The sequence below is a fragment of the Misgurnus anguillicaudatus genome, chromosome 24 (assembly GCF_027580225.2).
Source record: "Misgurnus anguillicaudatus chromosome 24, ASM2758022v2, whole genome shotgun sequence".
NCBI classification, from domain to species: domain Eukaryota; kingdom Metazoa; phylum Chordata; class Actinopteri; order Cypriniformes; family Cobitidae; genus Misgurnus; species Misgurnus anguillicaudatus.
This window is the reverse complement of record NC_073360.2, coordinates 44,853,378-44,873,619: the sequence shown is the minus strand read 5'-3', so window position 1 is coordinate 44,873,619 and position 20,242 is coordinate 44,853,378. Positions and strand designations below refer to the sequence as shown.

Below are 20,242 nucleotides of genomic sequence, written 5' to 3'. Positions count from 1 at the left end.
TCCAGTACAGTTTTAATTTAACTTTTGGGCACATTTTAATTTAATAATTTATTTTATTTAAGTTTTTATTTATTTGTTAGCACAGTGCAGTGTTAATGTTTAAACTCTGTAATGGTTGGCTGACAATAATAAAAATGTGTATAAGGAATAAAAATAATAAATATTCTTATTAGGAATAAAACTTCGTTTTTGAACTGTGCATAGCTCTGAATATTTAGGCCTACTTCACTTCTGGATTTTAATGTTGATTAAATAATGGTGGTACTTGGAGAGCAAAATATTTTCCGAGGTGGTATACTTGGTGTAAAAAGTTTGAGAACCACTGACTTAGTCCATTAATATCAGAATGTCTGATTGTGTCCGATTGTTTTCTGTTTAAGGTCATTAATATTGTCTGGATCAGACTCAACAGATCAGATCAGAGTTTCTGTGAGTAATCAGAATATAAATGTTTAATCTGAAATGGCTCATAGTTTCAAATCAAAGTGTTTCTCATTTTCAGTAAAATAATATATTAACATTTATAAATTTTATTTTACTTTATTGTTGGTGTGTATTTGTAATTTTTTTTTTTTACATTTTTTAAACATTTAAACGGCATCTTGTATGATGTTCTCAAAATCAAAAGTATGAGTAAAGCTCAATGACTAAATAGATTTTGTCAGAAATTGAACAGCTCCGCAAACACAGAACGTTCCCCTAACGTTATCGTTTGGTTATTTTTTTGGGAACCATAAAATAACATACAGACTAAACATTTAAATAACCTAAAGATAACTTAACCAAAAAAAATAACCATTAGACACAAGACGTTATGCATATTTTTTGGAACCATGAAATAACGTTAGGGGAACGTTAAGCTAACCTAAAAATAACATTCTATCTTTGTAAAAAAAACTTTCCTGGCTAACCAAAAACAAACCTTGAAAAATAATGTTCTGGAAACCAAAAACTAACCTTAGGGGAACGTTTTGAAATCCAAAAATTGTTAGGTGGGAGGTTGAGACTTTGTGCAGATTTATAAACAATTTCTAATTAAAGCAGAACATTAATGTGTTAATATGTCATCAGATTTATTCAGAGTCTGTGGAGGTGATCAGATTCATCAGTGGAGATCAGACCGAAGTGACTGAATGATTCATGGCTGATTCACAAAAATTAAAAGATGGAGATTCTCCAGGAGTCAGTTATTCTAATTAAAGTCTGTATTTACAAAAACATATAGTTTACATGTACAACATTAAAGGCACTGTTTAATTTAAAATTTAATTTGTTATACTAAAAGTGTTATGAAACGGTAATTATTACAGAATATAAACATCATCAGCATGTTTTTATTAATGAATGAAAGAATGGTTAACTTGAAGAACAATGTTAAGGTACTGTATAATAACAGCCTCATGAAAAGCATTCTGGAAACCATAAATCCTCATCAACCTTTTTCTGTTTTTTTCCTTCAGATTTTGGTTCCCAGAATGCTTTGCATGAGGCTGTTATTTTAGTTTTATTCTGTAAAGATAAAGACTTGTAAATGTTTATTTAATTTTAAACAAACTGTTGCCAGTACATACAAGTTAAATCTACAGTAAGTTACTGGCAAACAGAAACTATGTTCTTTAAAAAGTGACCATACAGTATGTGGCATAATTTTGGTTTACACTTAGATTAGCAATTGATGACTGTACCATATCTTTGCAAAAATTTACCCCAGATATGTTTTAAGATAAGAGGGCAAAATGTGTTGCAACATATGAAGGACACTGTAGGCTCACACAAAGAAAAGCTTTATGCATATTGTGTCAAATCTGGTCAAGATAGGTTTTATAATATGTGGGCCACATAACATCTGGGCCACTTTAGGCTCACACCCACATTAGCTAGTGCTTTCTATCATTGCCAAATCTTACCAAGCTATGTTTAATCATAAGTGGGTCACATTTGCTACATTATAACAGGACCACACGCACAATACACTCCGATAATGCTGAGTTAGGTCAAAAAAGGACAAACCCATCTGTTGGGTTAAATTAACCCAGAAAATGTTCATATTTGACCCAACATTGGGTTGAAACAACCAAGCATAGGTTAAATTACAACCCATTGGCCCACATGAACCCAACACTGGGTTAAAATACCCTTAACTAGCTAGTGCTTATTGTGTCATATCTGTGCCAGAACTGACACATCTATGTTTTAAGATAAATGATCCATATTTGCCATTTCATACATATCTGGGCCACGTTAGGCTCAGATTAGCTAGCTTACCATGACAAATCTTTGCCAAAACTGGGTCATAATTGTTATGTGATGTTTGGACAAAATGTCCTTTTTCCAATATTGGCCCTTTTAGGATCAGATTCAGATAACACCTTACCATAAGAAACAAATCTTTGCCCTAAAAAGGCTGACTTCTCTTCCGAGGGGCACAAATTCAAAATATGTGTTTGGAGTGTCATGTGTGTTTTGCTCGGTATATCAAAAATATGTGTGTTCACTCGTCCTGTGAACCATGTGCATCAAAATACGTGCCTGCTGCACACACGGCAAAAGGAATCATGATAAAAATGACGCTCACATTCACAAAATACTCGCAAGACACTAACTTAACACTAAACTCTGAATAGACATGAGATTAAATGAGTATCTGGCAAACGCGAGCGTCACTTTTATCATGAACCCTTAAGACACGTTTGCAGCTGCCACTTATTTTAACAAAGAAACATGATGCACATGGTTCACATGACGCACCGAACACATATTTTGAAATGATGATCCACACATATGACGGGCTAAATACATTTTGTGTAGAGCTCTGAGCTTCACATCATGCACCCTCAAAAAAGAAGTCAGTGATCATTGTCTTAAGTGGCCCACATCTGTATGCCATGAGGGAGATCGGGCTTCTGGACGAATATGTTTTTTGAAGGTGTACTTTCAAAGATTATCTCAATTAACATAAAAATCTAAAGTTTTAAAAGTGATGACAATGAAAGTTATATCATTTTAATCTAGTAGTAGGGTGAACATACGTGCCATTCTTCCCAGACGCATCCCGTCCAGGATTTCGGTGCGTCTTCCGGAAGTCGTATTTGTTGACCACATACGCCATTCAGTTAAAAACATAAGATATACAATCTTAGTTTCATTCTTACCTTAAAATGTAACGGTTGCTTTTCTGTAATAATAATAATAATCCTTTATGACGTATGCGGTCAACAAATACGACTTCCGGAAGACGAACGCAAAATCCTGGAAGGGATGTGTCCAGGAAAAATGGCAACTATGGTCACCCTATCTAGTAGATTATGATTGAAACATACAGTTGTACTTTAGTCAGATTTAGTCAGTTCATAAAATCTATTAGAGTTCGGATATAAACTAACTGTAAACACATTAGAAGTTATAAACAAAAAGCTGACAGTATTAACACATGGATTTATTTATCTCATTATGTCTTTATAAATGTACTTCTTTAATTTATGTAAAAATCTGTTTACAGTTATTATCAATTCAGATCAAATCTAAAAAACAAGTATGAGCGTTTGTGTGAGGGAACGTCAAATGAGAGAAACCCAACACTACTGAATGAGATCTACACAGAGCTCTACATCACAGAGAGTGAAAGTGGAGAGATCAGTAATGAACATGAGGTGAGACAGATTGAGACACAATCCAGAAGAACAACAACAGAGGAGACACCAATCAAATGTAATGACATCTTTAAACCTTTACCTGAACAAGACAAACACATCAGAAGTGTGCTGACAAAGGGAGTCGCTGGCATTGGAAAAACAGTCTCTGTACAGAAGTTCATTCTGGACTGGGCTGAAGAGAAAGAGAATCAGGACGTCCACCTCATATTTCCACTTCCTTTCAGAGAGATCAATTTGATGAAGGACAAAACACTCAGTCTTTTAGATCTTCTTAATGATTTCTTCCCAGAGACAAAAGAAATGAAAATCTCCAGTGATGAATATAAAGTGTTGTTCATCTTTGATGGTTTGGATGAGTGTCGTCTGTCTCTGGATTTTCACAGCAGTGTGAGGTTGTGTGATGTAAGTGAATCAACCTCAGTGGACGTGATGCTGACAAACCTCATCAAGGGGAATCTGTTTCCCTCTGCTCTCATCTGGATCACCTCCAGACCAGCAGCAGCTGATCTCATCCCCTCTGAGTGTGTTGATCGAGTCACAGAGGTACGAGGATTCACTGATCCACAGAAGGAGGAATACTTCAGGAAGAGAATCAGTGATGAGAGTCTGTCTGATCAAATCATCTCACACCTGAAGTCATCCAGGAGTCTCTACATCATGTGTCACATCCCAGTCTTCTGCTGGATTTCAGTCACTGTTCTAGAGAGAATGTTGAGTGAAGCAGAGAGAAGAGAGATCCCCAAGACTCTCACTCAAATGTACACACACTTCCTGATCATTCAGACAAACATCAAACATCAGAAGGACTATGAGAAGAAAGTGAAAGATGAAGACATGATCTTCAAACTGGGGAAACTGGCTTTTGAGCAGCTTGTGAAAGGCAATCTGATCTTCTATGATGAAGACCTGAGAGAGTGTGACATTGATGTAGCAGAAGCATCAGTGTACTCAGGATTGTGTACTCAGATCTTCAGAGAGGAGTTTGGTTTGTATCAGGGGAAAGTTTACTGCTTTGTTCATCTCAGCATCCAGGAACATCTAGCAGCTCTCTATGCTCACATCTCCTTCACAAACAACTACAGAAATGTGTTTAAACCAGATCAGTTTTCTCTAACTTTAAAACAGCCTTCATTATCTGAGTTACATCAGCGAGCTGTAAATGAATCTTTGCAGAGTAAGAATGGACATCTGGATCTTTTCCTGCGTTTTCTTCTGGGTCTTTCACTGGAGTCCAATCAGATTCTCTTACGGGATCTACTGACACAGATGAGAAGATGCTCCTACTCAAGAAAGAGAAAACTATTGAGTACATTAAACAGAAGATGAATGAGAATCTGTCTCCAGAGAAATCCATCAATCTGATTCACTGTCTGAATGAACTGGGTGATGATTCACTGGTGTGGGACATTCAAGATTATGTGAGATCTTCATCAGTAGGAAAGATCAAACTCTCCTCTTCACAGTGGGCAGCTTTAGTTTTTGTGTTGTTGATGTCTGAGCAGTATTTGGATGAACTTAATCTAAAAGCATTTATTGGAGATAAAAATACAGCAGATGAAGTTCTTGTGAGACTGCAGCCTCTGATTAAAGAAACCAAAAAACTTCAGTAAGTAAAACTAACAACAATCACATGACTGTTTACATATTAAAGCAACACTATGTAGTTTTCTATGTAAGATTGGCTTACGGCTCCCCCGTGAGGTTGAAAACAACAGTTCCTGGTATCAGACACTCTTCTGCAGGTAGGGGAGGGGCGGGGCTGTTTTCTCTGACCCGATCACGTGACTTACGATTGTGGCTGTAGCAGCTAGAAGGATAATCAGGTTGCTGTAGAATTTATACAGGAGTTATTCTACCACTGAAATTATTTTAGAGACATTATTTAAAGGTCTAAAAAAATTGTGTTGCCTTAATAGAATTAATTTAATTATTTTATGATTTTATTTTGAATTCTTACTTTTGGAGAATCTTTTCTAACAAAAGTAATTTACCCAGGGTGGGTTGCACAAACAAGGATTAGGCCTAAATCTGGTTTAAACCAAATCTTATTTGATAATTCTGTTGCACCAAACTTTAAACCTGTTTAAAAATAATCAGGTTTTCATTTAAACTGCCATTTTAATCCAAGTTTAAATCTTACAGTAAATCTAGATTATCTTTAATCCTGTTGCTCCATTACTTTAAACTCTGTTTTAAATCTCAGTAAGGGATTAACTTTAAATTTGCATATGAGGAGGTTTAAATCTGTTTTTTTTACAATTAAATGTCTGGCTAAATGATTAGAAACACATACCGCGAGCGTGGTGGCGCTATTCAAACATGCGTTTATTATAACGTCTCAACAAAGTGAGTTTGGCGGCTCAAAAAGATTATTAACAGCACCGGTGACATCTACCGATGCTCGTATGTGCTTCTCCTCTGTCACGCGCGCTCCAGTCAGATGAAGGACAGTGAATGAACAGACACACGGTGGCGCTTCATGACAAATGCGTTGACACATCTTGCTCATTATATAACAATATCTAAGCTTTGCGATAATTCCTGTCACAATATTTCCTAAAGATTGTCAAATGTTTTTATTTGAATCAGACCTTTAGATTAGATTACCGGTGTATGTAGGTGATTTATAATACAAAAATGACATTACCCTTGCTTGCATAAACTGTTTATTTCCTTTTTGAATGACAACGTCAACACTATTGCTGTTTAATTACACCGGAAAATTCAACATGGTGGACAAAATAAATCGCAGATGAAGGATTTAATACAGTTTAAAGTTTTAATCTAAAATTTGTTAAAGGAATAGTCTACTCATTTTCAATATTAAACTATGTTATTACCTTAACTAAGAATTGTTGATACATCCCTCTATCATCTGTGTGCGAGCACGTAAGCGCTGGAGCGCGCTGTGACACTTTGATAGCATTTAGCTTAGCCCCATTCATTCAATGGTACCATTTAGAGATAAAGTTAGAAGTGACCAAACACATCAACGTTTTTCCTATTTAAGACGAGTAGTTATAAAAGCAAGTTTGGTGGTACAAAATAAAACGTATCACTTTTCTAAGCGGATTTAAAAGAGGAACTATATTTTATGGCGTAATAGCACCGTCTGGACGAAAATCTGACAGTACTAGTACAGGGTTGGTCAAAACAGCATTAACATCATTCTCGGTCTCAGATACCCTACACATAAAACCATACATCAGATTACGTAAAAGTGCAGGACAGGTAGGGCCCTGACATTGACAAACATATGACTAGCACTGGAGCTTCTTGGAGCTCTCAATAGCAGCCTCATGCTGTCATTATAATACACTGTAAGTTGTCTGATGCTGCCTTGCTTATATCGACATCACAAATGAGCAGTATACAGAGGTGTACAATACGCTCTAAAAAGTGAGACCTTCACAGGTACAGATCACATACTGAACTTGCGACACAACATGTTTGCTTGGGCATACAGCTTCCTGCGCTCCCTATATATATATCTTTATCATCCGACAGATAATTTACAATAATATGACCCAAGTATGTAATATCTCTGCACTCCCCAAGTGCACTGCCAGACAGATAGAAGTCAGGAAATGTTAACTGTCTATCCTCTCTACTTCTAATAATCATGATCTTACTCTTCTTTGCGTTATATTTTATATCAAATTCAACACCGTAGCCTATGCATATTCTTAAAAGCTGTTGTAAACCAGCACTATATGGGCTAAAAACGACCAGATCATCAGCATACATAAGATGATTGATTAGTGAATCACCAACTCTACAACCTGTACCACGTGCATTTAAGACAAGTCATTCATATACATATTAAAAAGAAAAGGGGACAGAATTCCGCCCTGGCGGACACCATTGGTCACTTGAAAGGCAGCAGTTGTTATAGTCCCCCATCTCACACTCATTGTCTGATGGGAATACCAGTACACCAAGATTCTAATTAAAAAACCAGGCAGGTACCCCATTATTACATTTTTAAAAATAATTTCTCATGATTTACACGATCAAATGCTTTAGAAGCATCAATAAAACACAAGAACATTGTTGAATTTTGTCTATTATACATATCTAAAATTTCCTTCAGTGCAAAAATACAAAGATCAGTGCCATGCTTTCGTTTAAAACCAAATTGGTTATCAGTATTAAGGACGTATCTCTCAAGTCTACACAAAATAACTGTCTCCATCCCTTTGGACATAACACTGGCCAGCGCTATTGGCCTGTAATTATCTGAGTTGTTCAGCTTCCCCACTTTATCTTTAATAACAGCTACTAGCACAACTGAGAGCATAGAACCAGGTAACTCTCCGTGAACAAAAAAACTGAATAGCACATGGCCAATAGAGGACTCAGTTTCTTACTGGCAAGTTTAAAATGTTCACCTGTAATGTTATCTAGGCCACCGGCCTTGTTATCTTTTAATTTCAACATTGCTTCATTAATTTCAGCGTAAGTTATAACAACATCATCATTATACTCCACATTATCCACTATAAACACATTACTTTTAACACAGTTTAACAGTTCACAATAATATGTTTCCACCATAACTGTGAAATTTTATAAGAACCACTCACACCATCTATATTAGATGGAAGAGAAGTTCTGCAATTGTTGATAGTTTTTATTTCTTTCCAGAAGTCATTCACATTATGTCTTTGCCGCTTCCATGTCAATGAATCAGCCCTCTGATGCCATCTAGCATTTTCATGTCTTTTAATATATCAAAGTGCATACTTAAATCTAGCATAGGCCTAAGTGCATTTCTTGTTCTTAAACAAGGGGGCATGCCTACTTTTACCTGACTCTGCCCATTTCAAAAAATAATTTTGGGCCTCTAGATGGAGCTCTTCTACATGATCCTTCCAGCCAGGCTTAGCATTGCACACTTTTGTCCCAGGTTTATTTAGAGCCCGACTTGACATAATAAGAGAATCGTATCACAATTGTATCGTACAGGAAACTTAAATCCTTACAGTGTTGTATGTTCTTACAAATCATATCCCTACATAATAAGGCATCTTTAGGTACCTTAATACTACCTATCAAAGCATCAGACCGATTGCCATAATCATTCAGATCTTTATTAGAAAGTTTTGACCAACTTATCTTCCCTACATCAACAGCATTATCCACGGGCAACAACACCGGTAAATTACCTGTGTTTACCACTATGAAAAGGGGTATATGGTCCGTAGTAGCCAGATCATTATCAATCCTAATCATACTGATGGATTCATGAGCATCAGCTGTACAGAGGCAGTGATGAAGTAGAATGCCAGGTCTCGCTGATATAAGTAAAACTTTTGGCAATAATACCTTACTAGATAAAATTAATCCACTGTCTGAACAAAACTGCAATAAATGATTGCCAAATGAGGAATTATCATCAGTTACATCAGCATTCATATCACCTAACACATAAATACAGGCAGAAGAATTATCCTGAATAAAAGAAATAATAAATGCCAATCTACTGAGATACTCATCCTCATTCTGTATGCATTCATAGGACATATAGACATTTAAAATTATTATATTTTTATCATTAAGACACAGCTCAATCCCAATAGCCCATTCAACTCCCAATCTCCCAAACCTTAACCAGCTGGTCATATTTTTTGTTCCACATCGTGGCTACCCCACCTGAAATTCTCCCCCGAACAACTTTAGCACTTAGGTCTGTTGTTGATTCACCCGCACCATAAAAACCCTTATGCATAGTATTTAGCCCTTCCAATTCTTGTTTAGCTAGGAACGTCTCCTGCACACACAAAATGTCACATCTCTCCATCAATTTGTCCACCACAATACGGCGTGATTTATCAGTTTCACTGTGGCCAACACGCAGTCCACGCGCATTATAGGACACGACACAAATGTCCATATAAATTAATTATTTACATCGCAGCTACTATGCAGACTGGCTCCCAAGTGGGACAACAGGTGCACCACGGCACACCTCAACCCCCCCCCCCCCCCTCTTATTATCAATGACCTTGGGGCCACGAATCTCATAATAGCGCCGAACATAAATCCCTTCGGGCCAGAGTTTTGGATCAAACACAGGGCAAGGGCAAGTTTTTAAATTAAGGCATCTCAAACATGCATATTAGTCTGGGATTACAAGGATTAACCCTGTCCAGGAAACAGACCCTGCATGACGAGTTTAAAATCATTGTTTCTTTGAGGCTTAACCTCTGATTACAGCTATTAAACTGAGATGTTTATATGAGTAAATAGTCAATGTGAAATTCATTATTTGTTTTTTAATTACAGATTTCAGTTCATGTTCTGTGACTGTGTTTATCATTTACATTATTACAGGTTGGAGAGTTGTAATATCACAGATGAAGGTTGTGTTGCTCTGACTTCAGCTCTGAGATCAAACCCATCACACCTGAGAGATCTGGATCTGTCTAATAATAATCTAAGAGATTCAGGAGTGAAGCTGATCTCTGATGTACTGAAGAATCCTGACTGTAAACTGGAGAGACTGTGGTAAGATCATCTCTCTGATAGTCACACATGTACTGAGGTTTAGTTAAACATAAACTGTATGAAAAAGAAACACACACGAGCTGTAAAAGGTTCTGATCAGTAAGCAGATACATCAGCAGCCTTATGAATAATTATGAGACAACGATACATCATCAAAGTACTGCAGTGTTTCACCACAACACAACCTGTGAAGATAAAAACCGAGATAAAGATAAACATTTTATGTTATTCTCCTACAATTAAAATGAATGATGTTGTGTTGTTAGATTTCCCCTACACACCTGATTGACTTAAAAGTTACATAACCGGTGCGTCTACAGACAACACACACAAGACATTTATCCTCACCGGGTGTCCACAGAAGAGAAACACTCACCCAGCTAACAGAAAAAAGTTCTAAGAACGTTCCTTGAAAGTTCCCAAAAATGTTCTGCCAACATGAAAAGTGTCCAGTTTTCTTGATTTTCTAAGAATGTTTCTGGGTTGTCTGAACGTTAGATGAATTTAGATTCCAGATACCATTTTCAAACGTTATGACAATGTCATGTTTTAATGTTCACACAATGTTTAAAACAACAACTGTTTTCTTTATAGACTTATTTTTAAATTATGTTTTTTGAGGAAAACATTGCAGGATTTTTCTCATTTTAATGGACTTTAATAGAGCTTGGAAAAACAAAGCCAGTGCTCTCACACAAAACATGGGGCTGCCATGATCCTGTCACTATGACTAGAAAACTGTGACCTGAAGACAGGATCATGACATCAACAACAACAGAACTGCACCATTAACTTAACGTTCCCATAACAAATGTGTTTTATACACACAAAGTTAACACAACTAGGGAATAACTAGCAAGCAAAAAGTCAAAGGTCAAGAGTCCAACTGAAACAAACAATGATCATCACCATGGTGACTTTAAATAAAACAAATCATCAACATCTAAACCTAAAAAGTGAATTGTGTTTTCTGCAGAAGTGTTTTTACAGAACATTCAGAAATAATGTTTTATAAGTTTTAAAATAATAAAATGCAATGTTTCTATATCATTTACATAACAAGCAAATAAGCAGGGCCGTGAACAGACATTTTGAGGGGCAGTGGCCCAAACCAAAAAGGGGGCACGGGGGCACAATTTATATGGTTTTAACAATATGATGTGTTATAGATTAGTATCAAATAAGAGAAGTGATTATAATGGAAAATAGACTTAATAACAAGATTTAGAGTGTGACAAAACTGCTTAATATTCTATATGATTTACGTGATGAAGCTTTGAATCCATGTTTGCAATTTTGAACAGCTTTTGCAGCCTCCTTTCCAACTCTGTCTTCTTCTTTTTTTGTGAAAACATATATATATATATATATATATATATATATATATATATATATATATATATATATATATATATATATATATATGCCAACAACAGCAAATTTGGTGTTATTTATATTAGATCTCATCGGGTACATTACTCATTAGACAATCACTTTAATTCTAAGAATGTTTGCTAAGTTGTTAGCACTTAAAGAAGACCAAGAGCAAATCATTACCCACAGAAATACAAAAATATACGAAAGCCGAGAGAGGTCATCCATATTTTTATTTTTTGCTGCTTGTTTTCTCATGATCTCGAGATAACAAGTTGTTTTCTCGCTATCCAGACATAATAATCCAAATGCTATAATGTAATTTCCTGTCCATATGTTTCATTTATTTTGAAATGGACTGCTGATGGGGTCTTCGCAGTTACCACGCGTAGCTAATTGTCGATAGACTTAAAATAAAGTTTGATGTTCGTGAATTTAGGGACCATCTCTAAAGTGCACTGTACACGTTTCTATCTTCAATAGTATTTAACAGTTTATTTGAATAAATATAAAAAATATTTAAAAAAGTGTGCATTATAGTTGACAACCACGATCACTTTACAGTTGGTTTTGTGACTGTTTGTTGACTTTAAGTTATTCCATTTAAATGCTGTTTAAAGTAGAAACGTATATGGAGTTACTTTAAAGACGGTCCCTAAATTCACTGCTATCAAATGGTCAATTATTGGCAAATCTGTTTCATCTTGAGCGAATACCTGATCTAAGTAAAATCTCATTTGTTCATCCATGCTAATTTAGCCAAATATGCTTTTGCTGTCTAAAAATGATGTTCTATTGAGTACATGTAAGCTTTAATCACAATACAACTTTTGTTATCTTGAGATAAGGAGAAAATTAAGTAGTGATCACGAGAACACAAACAAGCAAAAATAAATATAGAACACGACCTCACTCGGCTTCAAACTACCAAATTGTCAAATTGAGCAGCTCAACAACTGAGGTAATGTAATGAATCTACCTGTTAATACAACAAACTGTCGTCTCCGCCCTTCAAAGAGTGGACACAGAATGTGAGAGATGCTGCGGAGCGGGCGAGAAATCACTAAGTGGATTACCAGAAACAGTGGATCTTTAGACGAGCGGTAACAGAACACTTTGACCGGGGTTGGCGGTTGGTGAGAGGGGCACCTCAGCCGATTAGGGCAGAAGGGCAGTGGCTCTAGCCACCGGGCCACCCCCCTCTGCACGGGCCTGCAAATAAGTCTATAAAACAGTTGTTGTTTTAAACATTGTGTGAACATTAAAGCATGACACTGTCATAACGTTTGAAAATGGTAGAATCTAACATTCCTCTAACGTTCAGACAACCCAGAAACATTCTTAGAACTTTTCTCTGTTAGCTGAGAGTCAGACAACATCTTGTCCATTATGAACACAAACACTTGAGGAAATAAGATCATGTATTCAATCAAAAGCTTATTGTGTAGTGTTACATTATTCAATACATACAACTTTTACTTTCTCTATTTCAACACATTCTGTTGTCAAAAGCTTACAGTACAAATGTTCACACCTGTAAGCAAAAGACGTGTTAATTATAATTAGTTATGATTCATTTCAATTTCCTTCACAACGTGCAACAAAACGTCTCGGTTACGGATGTAACCCTCGTTCCCTGAAGGAGGGAACGGAGACGTCACGTCGTGACCGACGAATTGGGAACTCGCTTAGAGAGACCAATCTGCTTCGAATACTACTAAAACGCCAATGAACTTGGCATTGAGATATTTGCATAATGCTGGCGCCGCCCCGCCAGGTGCGTATATAAGGCGCACGTGCAAATAGGGAAATCAGCTTCTGTTCGCTGAGAAAGCCGGAAGGTGACCGGCCTAAACAGCAGGTGGCAGCACCTGTGGCGACGGGACGTGACGTCTCCGTTCCCTCCTTCAGGGAACGAGGGTTACATCCGTAACCGAGACGTTCCCTTTCAGTCGGTCACTACGGCGTCACGTCGTGACCGACGAATTGGGAATCCCTACCAAAACGCCACTAGGGGCTGACCTCTTCCAGTGTCTGCAAAGCCCTCCAAGTTCCCTCGGGAAATGGAGAATAAGGCAGAAGGCCGGGCACTAGATGTTCCTTTAACCCCACAGTGGTGCCAGCGACTGGGAAGCGCCCTAACTGAGCGGTATAGGGACGCTGCGGAAGCCACCGCCCCGTTAAGGGCCATTGGTGGGCGAAGTCAACCGTAGTTGAGGTATAAATGACAGCCGTGGCTGTGTAAGCAAAGCAGTGCTCTGCTAAGGGAAACGTGGGCTGGTAGGATTAACCCCACGGAATAATACTCACAAAGGAACCCGTTGGGACACAATGTGGGGCCCTGGCCAAACACGTAGGTTCGTAAGAATACAGCTAGTGAAAGGCTGACAGCCAATGCTCCGCAACAAAGGCTGTCAAGGCAGTGGAGAGAGCAAATCAAACCATTACGCATTTTTGCTCTGTTAGCCTTCCATACTGAAACTCAATTTGGAGCCTCAGTCGGAGGCTGCAAGCCGACTTGCGAGTCTGCCCTCCGTGCCCTCCCTGGTGAGGACAGAACACGAGAGGATACAGGCTCGATACGAACATTGTAAAATCTAATGAACGTATTAGGTGTCGCCCAACCAGCAGCTCTACAGATGTCTGTTAGCAAGGAACCACGAGCTAATGCCCAAGATGAGGCAACACTCCGAGTGGAGTGCGCTCTCAAATTAAAGGGGCAAGGAATGCCCTGCAAATTGTAAGCTAGGGCGATAGTATCAACTATCCAATGAGACATCCTCTGCTTAGTGACAGCTTTCCCTTTCTGCTGGCCACCATAACAAACAAAGAGCTGGTCCGAGGTCCTGAAGCTTTGTGTGCGGTCCACGTAGAATCGCAGTGCGCGTACGGGGCACAACAAAGCCTCGGTTGGGTTTGCCTGCTCCAAAGGCAATGCTTGCAAGCTCACCACTTGATCTCTAAAGGGAGTAGTGGGAACTTTGGGCACGTAGCCTGGTCTGGGTCTCAAAGTCACGCTCGAGACCGAAGGACCAAACTGAAGGCACGAATCGTCAACAGAGAATGCATGTAAATCCCCTATTCTCTTCACAGAGGCCAATGCTAGTAGGGTCAGAGCTTTCATTGATAAAAGCTTCAGACTCGCAGACTGCAAAGGCTCGAACGGAGGACTCTGCAGCGCTTTCAGCACCATGGACAAGTCCCAGGGAGGAATAGAAGGGGGGCGCGAGGGGTTTAGCCTGCGAGCGCCTCTCAGGAATCTAATAACCAAATCATGCTGGCCCACTGATCTGCCGTTAATAAGTGAGTGATGCGCAGATATAGCGGCGATATCAACTTTAATAGTGGACGGTGACAGCCTACCATCTAGTCTATGTTGAAGATATAAAAGCACGATGTTAATAGGGCATTCTCTGGGGTCCTCGCATTGCAAAGAGCACCAGGTGACGAAAAGGTTCCATTTTAACGCGTAAGCCCGTCTCGTAGACGGAGCTTGTGCCGCGTCAATAGTGTTAGATACCGCCTGGGGCAAATCACTTAAACCTTGCGCGCGCTCAACGACCAAACGTGGAGATTCCACAGGTCGGGGCGCGGGTGCCATAATGTGCCCCCTCCTTGAGAAAGAAGGTCCTTCCTCAGGGGAATCCGCCAGGGAGGGGCTGTCGCGAGGAGCATTAGTTCCGGAAACCAATTCCTGGTCGTCCAATATGGGGCAATCATTAAAAGGCTCTCCTCGTCCTGCCTGACTTTGCACAGTGTCTGTGCTATTAAACTCACTGGGGGGAACGCATATTTGCGCATGCCCCGCGGCCAGCTGTGTGCCAACGCATCCACGCCGAGGCTGCCCTCGGTTAGTGAATAAAACAGGCGACAATGGGTATCGTCCGGTGACGCAAATAGGTCTATCTGCGCACGACCGAACTTCCTCCAAATCAGCTGGACCGTCTGGGGGTGGAGTCGCCATTCGCCGGGGCGCGCCGCTCGGGAAAGCGCGTCTGCCGCTGTATTGAGCGAGCCCGGGATGTAAATGGCACGAAGGGACCTCAGATGCTTCTGACTCCAAAGGAGGAGATGACGAGCGAGATGCGACAGGTGACGAGAGCGCAAACCGCCTTGACGGTTGATATACGCTACAGTCGCAGTGTTGTCTGAGCGCACTAGTACATCCTTCCCTCGCAGCTCCGTAGCGAAGCGTACGAGTCCCAGATATACTGCCCATAACTCGCGGCAATTGATATGCCAATGCAACTGGGGTGCTGTCCACACCCCCGAAGCCGTGAGCTCGTCGTACGTGGCTCCCCAGCCCGTGTCGGAGGCATCTGTGTGGACAACAGCATGCCGGGAGACCTGTCTCATGGACACGCCGGCCCTGAGAAACGCGGGGTCTGACCACGGGGGGAATGTTAGGCGACACGCAGGTGTAATGGTTACACGATGGATGCCAGCGTGCCACGCTCTCCTCGGGACTCGATCGTGAAGCCAACGCTGAAGCGGTCTCATATGGAGCAGCCCGAGCGGTGTCACGGCCGCTGCTGCTGCCATACGCCCCAGGAGTCTCTGAAATTGTTTCAGAGGGACCGCATTCTTCCCTCGGAATGAACCGAGGCAAGTCAGAATTGATTGGATGCGCTCTTCTGTTAAACGCGCCGATAAATCGATCGAGTCCAGTTCCATACCGAGAAAAGAGATCCTCTGCGTGGGGCAGAGTTTGCTCTTTTCCCAGTTGACCCGAAGACCCAGACGGGCGAGATGTTGAAGTGTTAGATCTCTGGACACATGAAAGTACGCGTCTTTCAGGTCTATCGCTGCAAACCAATCTTGGGGGCATATTGCACTGAAAATTTGTTTCGGTGTAATCATCCTGAAAGACCTCTTCTGAAGAGATTTGTTCAGGACACGCAAATCCAAAATCGGTCGTAACCCGCCGCCTTTCTTGGGTACTATGAAATACGGGCTGTAAAAACCCGATCTCATCTCGGTAAGAGGGATCGGCTCGATCGCGTCCTTCGCCAGCAGGACTTCGACCTCTGCACGCAGTACATGTGCAACGGACGCTTTCACCGTGGTGAAACGTATGCCCGCAAATTTGGGAGTGTGCCGATTGAATTGAATTTCGTAACCGAGGCGGATCGTGCGTAAAACCCAACGAGACGGACTGGGAAGCTGAAGCCAAGCCCCCAGGGACCGTACGAGAGGAATTAACGGCACTACCGGTGTACCCGCGGCGGGGCAGCGAGGCGGGACAGGCGGGACTGCCAGTGCGTCTGCCGTGACAGCATAAGCATCTACAGTATGTGTGTGTGTGACACTGACCTGAGCCCGCTGAGGGAAACGGTCGTCCGGTCTCCTCAGCTGAGGACGCAGACTCCGAAGGGGTTGCTGGTGGTCCGGTCTCCGTAGCGGAGAGCTCGAACTCCTCAGAACACCCACTGGCGATAGAGGAGAGGGAGGAAGAGCATCTGACTGCCCGCTCACATCTCTCTCGATCCTCTGGAGACCTGGAGAAGGAATAGGAATGCACTCTTTTTGTGGTTTTGTGGGTGCCGGCTGAGAAGCCGGCGGAACAGAAACAAAACGAAACCAAAGATTTTCCACCCGGCCCTCTACCGGTGGAAGGAGCGGTGCCATCACCGTCTCCCGCTGAGTGATCCCATCCAACTCCAGGTCGCCCGTCTCAGGGCCGCTTCGATTTCCGTTTGCCACGGGAAGCGGGTGGTGCGGGCGGGGTGGGCTGCCGACGGCTGTTCCCTCTCCGTGGTCTAGAAGACGTTCTAGCGGGGGGGGGCGGAGGCAGCCGCCGGAGGGCGCCCTCTGCGAGGAGCAGACGGGGCCGCCGGCGCTGGGGGGCGAGATGCAGGTCGCTTGCGCCGGGGCATGATCTGAGCGATCGCTTCCGTCTGCTTCTGGGCGGCGGAGAACTGCTGGGCAAACGACTCCACCGACTCGCCGAACAGGCCTGCCTGGGATACGGGAGCATCCAAGAACTTGTTCTTTTCTGCATCCGTCATGTCGGCCAGACAGAGCCACAGATGGCGTTCCTGGACCACCATCGTGGACATCGCACGACCAATCGCCTGTGCCGTGACCTTCGTAGCACGGAGGGCCAGATCCGTAGCGGCCCGGAGCTCCGAAAGCACAAGCGAGTCGTGTCCTCCCTCGTGCAGATCTCTCAAGGCCTTGGCCTGGTGGACCTGCAGCAACGCCATAGCGTGCAGGGCTGAAGCCGCCTCTCCACATGCCTGATAGGCAGCCCCCGTTAAACCGGAAGACTGTCTGCAAGCACGGGAGGGGAGGGTTGGGCGATCCTTCCAAGTGGGAGCGTTGGCCGGACACAGCTGCATCACGACCGCACGCTCCACGGGGGGGATCCCCGTATAACCCTTAGCGGCTCCATTGGTGAGGGAGGTGAGGGAGGAGGGCTGAAACGGCCGTAAACGGGTAGAATACGGCGACCTCCAGGTCCTGGTCAGCTCCTCGTGCACCTCGGGGAAGAAAGGTACTGGCGGAGAGGGCTGTGAAACCCGGGCAGCTCCAAAGAACCAATCATCCAGGCGGGACGGTTCGGGCTGTGGGGGGTGAACCCACTCCAACCCTACGGTCTCTGCCGCTCGAGAGAGCACGGCCACCATCTCTGGATCGAAATCCGGCGTCACGACCCGTCCGGAAGAGGGGAGGACATCCGGATCCTCAGAGGGAGAGGGCCCACCCTCGGATGCTGCGGTCTCCGTGGACCCGGAGGGAGGCACGACAGATCCAACAGACATCGTAGAACACGACTCTGAAGTTTCCATCGGCACATCAACCGGCTGTGGATGAGGAGGCTGAGAGCCGGAGGACGAATCCCCGGGCCGGCTCAGCACAGTGATGCGGAGATCGTCCTTCAAGAGCTTCACGGCAATCCGTGGCGGCAATCAGAGCTCGTCGGACGTGGGTTGCGTTTTTCCCGGAGGAAAGACAACCGTCTCCGCAAATCCACAAGGGACATGTTCTCGCAGTGAGAACACTTACCCCCAGCGAACGCTGCCTCAGCGTGCTCGATGCCCAAGCACGAAAGACAACGCTCGTGACCGTCCTTCGGACCCATATACTTCCCGCATCCAAGATCGCACGGACGAAAAGCCATCCTGAAAAGGACGCTAATCTCCGGATATACGAGAGAGTGGCTGCCTTTAACAAGGCACAAAGCTCTCTCGTATCACTCTTTTAGGGAAATTCACTCAGATGCTCAGTTGATGATGCGCACAGGGAAAGGCAACGCACACACTAAACTCAAAACAAAAAGATGCAGAGCCTGTGGAATACTGCAAAGCGTCCGCTGTGGTACTGCCAGTCCAACCAACTTCCGCAATCGATCCCAACAGAGTAAAGTAGCTTCTCAGTAGCAGATACTGCCGGCTTTCGAAGCGATAAAAAGCTGATTTCCCTATTTGCACGTGCGCCTTATATACGCACCTGGCGGGGCGGCGCCAGCATTATGCAAATATCTCAATGCCAAGTTCATTGGCGTTTTAGTAGTATTCGAAGCAGATTGGTCTCTCTAAGCGAGTTCCCAATTCGTCGGTCACGACGTGACGTTGTAGTGACCGACTGAAAGAGAACTCCTCTGTTAAAATGTCAGAAAATGTAGTTTGGTGTTTCTTTGATGAAATCTTTGCTGATATTATTGTGTATGAAGAGTTTTTCTCCTCTAGGTGTTGTTTTTATAAAGATGATTAAAAACATTGATACATCATTGACACTGACACACACATTAATAATGTTTTTATACAGAGGCGGACTGGGCCGATACATCTCATACTATTTTTGCCTGACCAGCCCATAACACTCACCCATCGCGGCCCGTTGCTTTCTTTCTGTTTTTATGTAATTCATTAATGATGCTAAAAGGCGCGCTGGCCATGTTTTCCAAAAAAATAGCGTAAGATGTTTTTTTTCGGACAGACCACCCATGAGACACCTAATCCGCAGCCCTTTTTCTTTTTTTTATTTGACATGTGGCTAGCCCAATCACATCTTAAAAATTTTTTCGGGCTTTTTTATGTAGCATGCAGCGTCGGTGTGCGTCTGTCAAAATAAGAGACAAGAGAGAAGCGAGTGGACCTCGGTAAGCAGAACTGCTTTTAAAACACTGTTGTTAGATATCCCATTGATAAAAGTCATTCAACAACACAAGTGATAGACCAATGAATGTTTGCAAAATGATAGTGATAACAGTGCAATAAAATACAGTGTGGGCAGAATTATTAGGTTGGTACGTCAAATTTTTGTTCACAGTTTTTATCAAACTTTTACTAATTCCAAACCAAATTCATCTTAATTACCATTCATTTTGTAAATAAGCATTTATAAGTAATATATTATTGTTAATGGTGGTTGGAGAAAAAAACCACCTTATTTTCAGGTGTGCAGAATTATTAGGCACATCTTTTACAGTTAAAATGAGCCAAGAAAGGTTCAGCACACACTGGAAAATTCATTATTTAATGTCCATAGGAAAGGCGCCATGCTTTGGAAATTGCAAAATTGAGGCGTGATCTTCTTAAGTGCAGTCTTAAAGGAACAATATGTAAGAAATTTTTATCAATTAATCATAAAATGGCCCTGATATGTCACTAGACATTAAGAAATCATGTTCATTTCTAATACTTATATCACTTACAACAGTGGTCTGTCCAGGATATTGTCATTTAAAAAGAGTTGCAGCC

At 42.0% G+C, this 20,242-nt stretch overlaps 1 pseudogene; it reads left to right on the top strand.

Annotated features, from left to right (window-relative positions):
• LOC129437111 (protein NLRC3-like) overlaps positions 1 to 20,242 on the top strand; it is a 433,660-nt pseudogene that overhangs the window by 148,408 nt on the left and 265,010 nt on the right.